Below are 8,869 nucleotides of genomic sequence, written 5' to 3'. Positions count from 1 at the left end.
GAATAATGGATAAGTTTTTTAATTCCCACATTTTTCTATGATATTTTAATTTATCCCCTTTTTCTAATGATTCTTTTCAAAATCTTTCCAACACCTTCATTCAACAATTTCAAAACAATATTGGTTTTCAAATTTCTTTAACCAATTTGATGCATTGTAAATAAAATATTAGTGAATTTGTTGGTATATTCAAACATTTTTCTACTCAATTATCTCATCTTGTGCTTGATAATGATATTAAACATATTTTTATTTCTAATTTGAAAAATATATTAGAGATAAGATTCCTTACTAAGTATACTTCCTTATCACATCTCTAGCAGTGCTTCACTATTATCAATTACAAGTGAGCTATCTTGAGAGAACCACTCTAATGGATCCTAATATTGTTTATAAGAGTGATATTATTATTCATCCAAATAAATTTCCTAATCCTAAAAATCGTATCAAAATTAATAAAACAAAAAATATAGTAGATGATTAAGTGACTATTACATCTAAAGGTACAACTAATTTTTCCTCTATGTATCATCCTAATCATAAATACACTTCTTCATCTAAACCTTTGTATGTGGTTATGCCATAGTTTATTAATGAAATCATTACTAGACTTCCTCCTTTCCATCCTATTAATACTACAAAACTAATTCCTAAGTCATTTGATAAAAATATTTTCTATTAATATCATCATCGACCTAGACATGATACTCAAAAGTGCTATTCTTTGAAGAATGCTATTCAAGACCATATTTATTCCAATGCTATATTTTTTATGCCAAGGTTAATAGTAAAAATAAATATATTACACCTCCTAATCAAAAATTTTAATTATAAACTAACTCTTTACCTTCACATTTAGAAAATGGTATTAATCAACCTTCTACTCATGTTACTAATATTAGTTATGATGAAAAGGTAGAACCTAAAACTTATATTTTTATTTTTCCCAAACTAAATCTTATCTTTCTATCACCTTTAATCATTCTAACATGATTTGAGCACCTAATAGTCCTCTTTATATTATTGCTAGGTTTTCTCATATACCTTCTCTTGGTGTTTTGATTAATCCCTCTTCCTCTATGAATGTTATTATTGAAAAGATTATTATTAATAAATGATTTCATAAGGATACCTATGAAACATCTAATGTTTAGACTCAAACCTTTAATGTTTTTTCTTTATTACCTACAAGATTATATCTCTCTTCTTGTGTCCCTTTTTGAAAAGGTTTTGTATACTACCTTTGTTGTCATTCTTAAGTCTCTGATCAATTTCATGTTAATCTTGGTATTTTTTGGCTCTTTTCTATGCAAGCTATAGCTTCTCTTACTCACAATTGTATGAATTTTTCCCATAGTTGATAATTTTTTACCATTAATCATTCTCTTTATAAATCCTTGTATCCTTGAGATTGTGTTGAGATATTCTTCTATTGGCCATCTCTCCCTCAAAAATTACCTACTTGTCTTGATCATCATAATTGATCCTATAAATGATACAAGTTTGATAATATTTTTTAGCTTAGCCTTCCTAAAGTTGATACTCTTATAGTTGTCTTACCCACCTCACCTATTCCTCCCTTTCATAACATTTTTCAATCTATGTTTGTTTGGAACCTATGTCACTTGATCCTAATCCTTCAAGTTTATTATGTAGGACCATTTGTAACCAACATCCTTGTAAACTTTATAAAAAACATTAACCATCATAATCGATCCTATAAATGATATAAGTTTGATAAGATTTTTTATCTTAGCCTTCCTAAGGTTGATACTCTTATAGTTGTCCTACTCACCTCACTTATTCCCCCCTTTCATAAAAATTTTCAATGTGGTTGTTCCCTCTTTGGAACCTGTGTCACTTGATCCTAATGGTTCAAGTTTATCATGTAAGACCATTCATAACCAACATTCTTGTATACTTTGTAAACAACATTAATCTAAGGCCAAGGCTCATGTTCTTTCTTCTCAAATTTTATATTCTTCTCAACCTTTTCCTTCCTTTTATCAATCCATGATTGAGCCTTTCAAAGAATTTAATCATACAAGCAACATGTAAATGTATAAACATGATTATTCTATCGTATCATAAATGTTGTTAATCATGATCATGAAGTTACTTTAGATAATGATATTATTGATTCTATTAATAATAAATATGTTAGTGATGATGTATATGAAAATATTTATATGGATTATGATTTTCCTAACATGCTTTCTAAACAATTAACACTTCTACTATTGAGCACAATGACTCCCATCAAAGTCCTTTCTTAAATTTGGCTATAGTCCCTAATGTGTTAGATGATGTCTTTAATGTTATTTTTCCACCTTTTCCTAATGATACAAACAAATATGGGGGTGGAGGTAGGAAGGACACTTGAAGTGGAATTCTCTAGCATGGTAGTATTTGTTTGTGTTATGTTTCCCCTCTAGTACACTCTTTGGTATATATTCTTTCTAGATTTATTTAGATGATTATTCATGTTATGTTGGCATAAGATAATCAAGTAATCAAACATGTTGTACACACTCTTCTATTTGTGTCTCTTCTTCTATATTTTGTTACATATTATGTTGTAGATGTTCTATTAATTATGCATGTTCCCTTCTATAGTCTTCTTGGAATCTTGCAACATGGTAGTGTTGGGAACTACTATTGGAACAATTGTTATATTGTCATTGATGTCAAATATTACTAGTAAGACATTTTCTAATAGTGTAGAGTGTCATATCTTATGATTGATGTAGAGGATTTGAAAATAGGGGATAACAAGGTGAACTAATGAAGTTGTAAATTAAAGAGGTGTGAGTATGATGGAATTACAATGGGAACTTTATTAGTTAGTATTTGACAAGATAATGTGTTGTTTAATAATTGTATTAATCAAAGAAGATAGTTGATTTGATGTATAGAAGAGAAGGGAAGAAGTTGAGAAACACACTAAGCTTGACCGAGAAATGGTTTTACTAGGTCCACAAAGAAGTTGAAGTAGGAGATAGTTATTAGCCAAGCGATAGTTATGGCCCAACAAGATGCAGAAGAGACCTAAAGAAGAAACCAAGTGCAATGAAGGCTAAGAGAGCTAGTGTAATTTGATCAAGAGAGAACAATAGAGATAGAGCTACAAAGTGATGACTGAGCTAAAGAACATAGCATTGATCGAGTGTCAACAAATTAATAGTTTCTAAAAGAATCAAGATTTGAGGTTGAGGTGAACCCACAATAGTGGGTTACACTTTTTTGGAGGAATAAATTCCTCCAAAAATATGCAAGACAAATTTTTGGCCCCAAAATTTTTGATAGAAAGTACTCACATAGTTTTGATAGAAACTATTAAAGCTTTGATTGAAACTACTTTTGAAGGTAGTTTCGATCGAAAGTAAACATGAAAAAAATTGCAGTAAAGTGGCCTAAGTAGTTTTGATAGAAACAAAATAGTTTCTATAGAAACTATTTAGTTTCTGTCAAAACTAACTAAAAATATTTTCTATTGAAACTATTTAAAAACTTTTGATATAAAGTTAGTTTCTATCAAAACTAGCAAAGTAGATGGCTTTTACAAAGTCTATAATATTTTTAGCTGTTTTCATTACTTATAGGTTCAATTGCTAGGTTCACATGGAGCACTAAAGATAGGTCACTTTGCATGACATGATTACTTGGAATGATCTTTCTAATGACTATGGATTTGATAAATTTTGATTTTTTTACATACATACATTTTTTTATGTTAATTGAATATAGGTTCATTATAAAAATAAACCTCTATATTGAACATTCATGGAAAAATAGTAAGTAAGAGAATAATTTTTTTGAAAAATAACTACATTCTTTGTATTCAAGTCCTCTCCCAATCAAAAAAAAAAAATTTAAAATTGAGTAAATATATAATAAGTTACATGTGTTAAAAGCTATGTATGTCCAAATTAGTGTTAGGTCAACTTTAGACTTTGATAAAATTATATGAAATACTAAGGATAAAGATATCATAACACCTCCATGGTTTTGGTATGGATGTCAACAAACTAAATTTGAAAGAATCACATTGATATCTATTGTAGAAAAAGAGTTGTGTGTCAAAAATAGTGTCACTCTTAAAAATCAAGTTTTTGCTAATATAACAATTTTCGTGGGAGAAAAAAAATTTAATCAAATCAATTCAATATGTGTGTGTGTAGACTCTATAGAGAAAATCATAAAAGACTCTAATTTACTTCATCTTTAAATTCCTAACCGTTAAATGATAGTTTCCATTTAAAAGTGAATTTTTTCATGAAAATTCATAGTTTAGTGTTAGTTTAGGCAAAAAAGTGTAACCCAATATTGTGGGTCCACCCATCAAGGTAGTTGAATTTACAAATTGGTCAAAATGAATGAAAGATGAGGATTGATGAGTTGGTGTATTTAATGCATGAATTGATTTTGTTAAGAGATATATGGTGAGGATTTAAGGAGAAGTTTACAAAATTTTCAAAAAAGGAGAAGGACAAAATAATGGACATATTCAATGAATCTAATCAAACCCTAAGATCTATGGTGATGTATAAGTGGAAAAAGATAAAATCTACCTATTTAAGGAGGCACAATACATGTTTTATGGTTGTTGATTGGCAAGTTTGTTGAGAACCAATGAAGATCAAAGTAACAAAGGTAAAGAGAGAAGTTGGTGAAGAGTGATTACTTGAAGGATTGATAAGAGGATCAAAGATGGAGTATATGATGAACTCTAGTCAATGAACCAAAAAATGAGTTGAATGGAGATCTAAATTCGCAAAGTGAGTTGTGTTTTATTAAATGAAACCTAGCTATTACTTTTTAACCATTGTGGTACTAGAATTTTTAAATCAAGGTTTACCTAAGAGTCATATTGTAAATTATATAATCAAGGAGACATTCTAATAGAATTTTATAAAGACCTTTAACTGGGTTACTCCTAATAGGGTGATTAAATCTTTTAATAGGGTCACACTTAATCGTGTGTTTTTTAACCTTTAAAAGGGTTCTTGCACTCACTTCAAAAGAGTGAAAAGTGGTAGCATGTTACTTATTTATTTTTCCCAAATTAGGTTTCCATGTTAAATCCTGGTGTCATATTTTTGAGAATTTTGTTTTGATGATACATGTTATTTACTATTGTCTATTTATGTTATTTGACATATACTGAACATAGAACTAGTGATGTGATGTATAAGTGATGAGTTGCTATATTGGGAAAGTGGATTAATGAGTTTGAATAAGTTGTTTCAATTTGTTAAAATTTGAATTAGTATATTTGGACATTGAGGATAATTGATTCACCACCCCCCCCCCAGTTATTCTAATCATTGTAAAAATTGGTATCAGAGCTTGTGGTGCTTGTAAGAAAAGTTTGAAGGGACTTAAGCTAAAGATCAAGATGTAGAAGAGAGAGGTACCCAATCTTAACAAGGAGAACTTCCTATCATGTCAAAAAATGATGATATTGCATCTGTCTAGAGTTGGAGATGTTGCACTCTACTATTTGGACAATGAATATATTTTAATGCCTAGACCCATGACTATTGAGCAAATAAAGGAGAAGCAATATCATAATAAAATGATGGTAGATCTGGCATCTTTCCTAAGTTATGTTGAGTTTGATGATGTGAAGGATTGCACTACTACAAATAAAATGTGGGATAAGATGTCATAAATTCATGGAGGAGACAAAAATGTATTAAGACCTAAAAAATAAAGTTTTAGAGGCAAGTTCGATGACATGAGGACGAAAGAAGGAGAAACTAGTGCACAGTATTATAGCTAAATCAAAGGAGGAATGCAATTAGAGGTGTTTGTGTAGACATGTCTGATGAGACTATGATAAGAAAGGTATTTAAAACCTTACTTCCTATCTATGCAATTAGAGTATCTATAAATCAAGAATTGATATGTACACCTAGTAATAATCTGACCTTGGATAGTCTAATTGTAGATTCACTTCATTTGAGTTGTCAAGTTTTGATTAATATACACCTTCTACTATTGAATGTTATCTCAAGTATCAACTAACCCTTGATAGATTTAAAATAAAGACAAAGATTAAGCCTGCAGATAGTGACAGTGAATCCAATGCTATTCTTGATGATCTAGAAGCATAATTGGCAAGAAAACTACCAAGAGGAAAAAATAAAATACAAAGGTAAAATTCCTATAGACTATTTTAGATGTAACAAAGTTAGTCATATTGTTGTAAGATGTCTTGACAAAGATGAGGAGGAAAGGAAAGACATCAAATACCAAGGAAAGAGAGACAAAAAAGACAACCAAGTTAACAAAGACTACAAGGAAAAAGGTAGGAAATCTTGTTATATTACTGAAGAAGATGATTCTAATAGTGATTCTGATGAACATGATGAAGAATTTTTTTATGGTGTAATTAAAGATGATTGAATTTCTCTAATCTCACATGTGAGTAAGAATGAAAAATGAATAATTGATAGTGGTTTCTCACATCATAAGATTGGTGATACAAGTAAGTTTGAAAGATAAAACACTATAATGGTAGTTGTGTTAAATTGAAGAGGGTTTCACTAAAGAGGAGGATGTTGATATTATGGAAGAACTTAATTATGCTTATGAGAAAAATAGAAACCTTAAGAAGATGATTACAAAATGGAAATAAAAAATTCAAGAATTATATGAAGCCCAAAAATAGTCAAACAAAGTAATTAAAATTTTGAAAGAGCAACTTGAAGAAGCTAAACAAAATCAAGATGAGATGAAAAGGAGCTTAAAAATAAAAGAATCAAACCATGCCACATTAGAGGAAGTAGTTACCATGTTGAAAATTAATTTAGAGAGAACTACTATCAAGTTGAATACTAGCCTTAAATTTGAAAAGAGCTTTGAAATTCTAATGGATATAATTGATAGTCAAAGACCATCCATAAGAAAGATAGTAGTAGGATATGAAGGAGAGGATAACAAACAATATGGTACATTAAAATACTTTGTTTGAAGAAGGTAGTTGTATAGAAGATTCATTCACAAGATTCAAAGGAGTTGAACTTTAAAAGAATAATGGAAAGCAAGGAGAAAAGACTAGATTTTATGGATATTGTTACTCATGTAATTATTCTAGCTAAAAAGGTGAGAGAGTGCAAAAAATGAAATCAAAGCCTTCATGGATGGAGAAGTAGAAATGAGTATGGGTAAATGACACAATATTTTTGGTATGGGTTCACAGAACCATATAAAAAATACAATAGATATTATGAAAGAATAAGAAAAAAGAACACATGCTTTTTGGAGAGAGAAACTTAGCAAAAATAAAGATGAGAATGAATTCTTATGGACTTTGAGGCAGAGTAATCATAAGGGAAGAACTAGAAAACTTTTGGAGAAGGAAGATAATTGTAGGAGAAGAAGAAAAAAATGTAGGTGGTGCTACTTGTAGTTCATACACCTCCTACTTTAAAAGTAGAAAATGCATTAAGGGTATCCTAGAGTATGTAGGAGGAATCCTTCTTGTGGGGAGTGCAAGAGATCTTTCATAGGAGGAGAATTTGATGACTAAATTATTGATATAAGCTTGATTGTTATCCCTTTTCCATTGGTGTCAAAGGGGGAGAGATATATAAGGGGAGAACTAGAAGAGTTGAAGAATTATTGCCATCAATGATAAAGGGGGAGATTGAAGAAAGTAGTGTCATTGATGTGAAAGGATTTTAGATGTTGTCATTGATGTCAAAAGAACTCAAAGAGATTGTTAAATCTTGTTATTAATCATGTCAAATTATATTTGTGAAGTGTTGAAATTAATGTGGAAGCTATCACAGGTTCTATGCCTACAAACATAGAAGAAAAAGTTATTAGTATTGCAATGTATTGAGTTACTAGAAGTGGACTACAACATTTCATCTGGAAGGATTAAAAAATTGATAAAACACATAGCAATGAAGACCAAGTCAATGATGGGTAGACAATAATAAAAAATTGATTAAATAATTTACATAAAACATATTAGGTCATCTATAAAATACAATCCTATTGAGTTAGGGAGTTTTGATAAAGAAACAAAATATTATGGATTTAATGGCTAATAAAAATGAAGAAAATTGTGTGAACAAATACGACAATGAAATAATAAGTGTAATGATGAAGATTCTGCTCTAGCATTAAGATATCATGTCAATACAAACTTATCTTTATTCATTTATATTCATGGTGAACAGATGACAACTATTACATAGAGAAAATCTTCAGGGACCTTCAAGCATTGATAGCTGCTATGACATAGAGAATTTGTCAAGAGTTTTCATAAAATTGGACAAAATAAACTCATGGAGTTCAAAACCAAGTGTATAGAGTCAAAAGGAGAATATGTAGATTGTGAGATATTGATTTGATAAGGAATTATGAAGCAGCAACATAATTAAGAGGATCCATATATGGCATTGAGAGCAGTGCTAACATGCTAGTAAAACTTGTTGAATAGTTTGATGTGGTTGTTGGAGAAAAGTATAGACATAAAAAATAGAATGGCATTTATAGAAAAGGCTATAATTGATGGCGATACCATAATTCATTAAAAATTCCCAATAAAATAGCTAAACAAAAATAAATGATGGAGTCTATTGTTAGAATATTTAGAATAACTCAAAGGGAGGTGAATCAATTATCCAAGGTCCAAATATTCCAATTGAACAAACAAACACATAAACAACTTTAGATCTTATCATTCCATTGGTTGGTCTCTACTATAAACTATTAGTAACATTATCTAGCTATTCACCATTCTAAAATATTAGACTTGTAGAATGTAAACTTTAATCAATAAAGCATCACAATAACATTCACACAAGTTTGACACTAGGATTTAATGTGGAAAACCAATTTGGGAAAAATC

Source organism: Cupressus sempervirens, chromosome 7 (assembly GCF_028749045.1).
Source record: "Cupressus sempervirens isolate cs-2001-9-10 chromosome 7, ASM2874904v1, whole genome shotgun sequence".
NCBI classification, from domain to species: domain Eukaryota; kingdom Viridiplantae; phylum Streptophyta; class Pinopsida; order Cupressales; family Cupressaceae; genus Cupressus; species Cupressus sempervirens.
The sequence above is the reverse complement of the archived record's forward strand: the minus strand, read 5'-3'. Positions refer to the sequence as shown.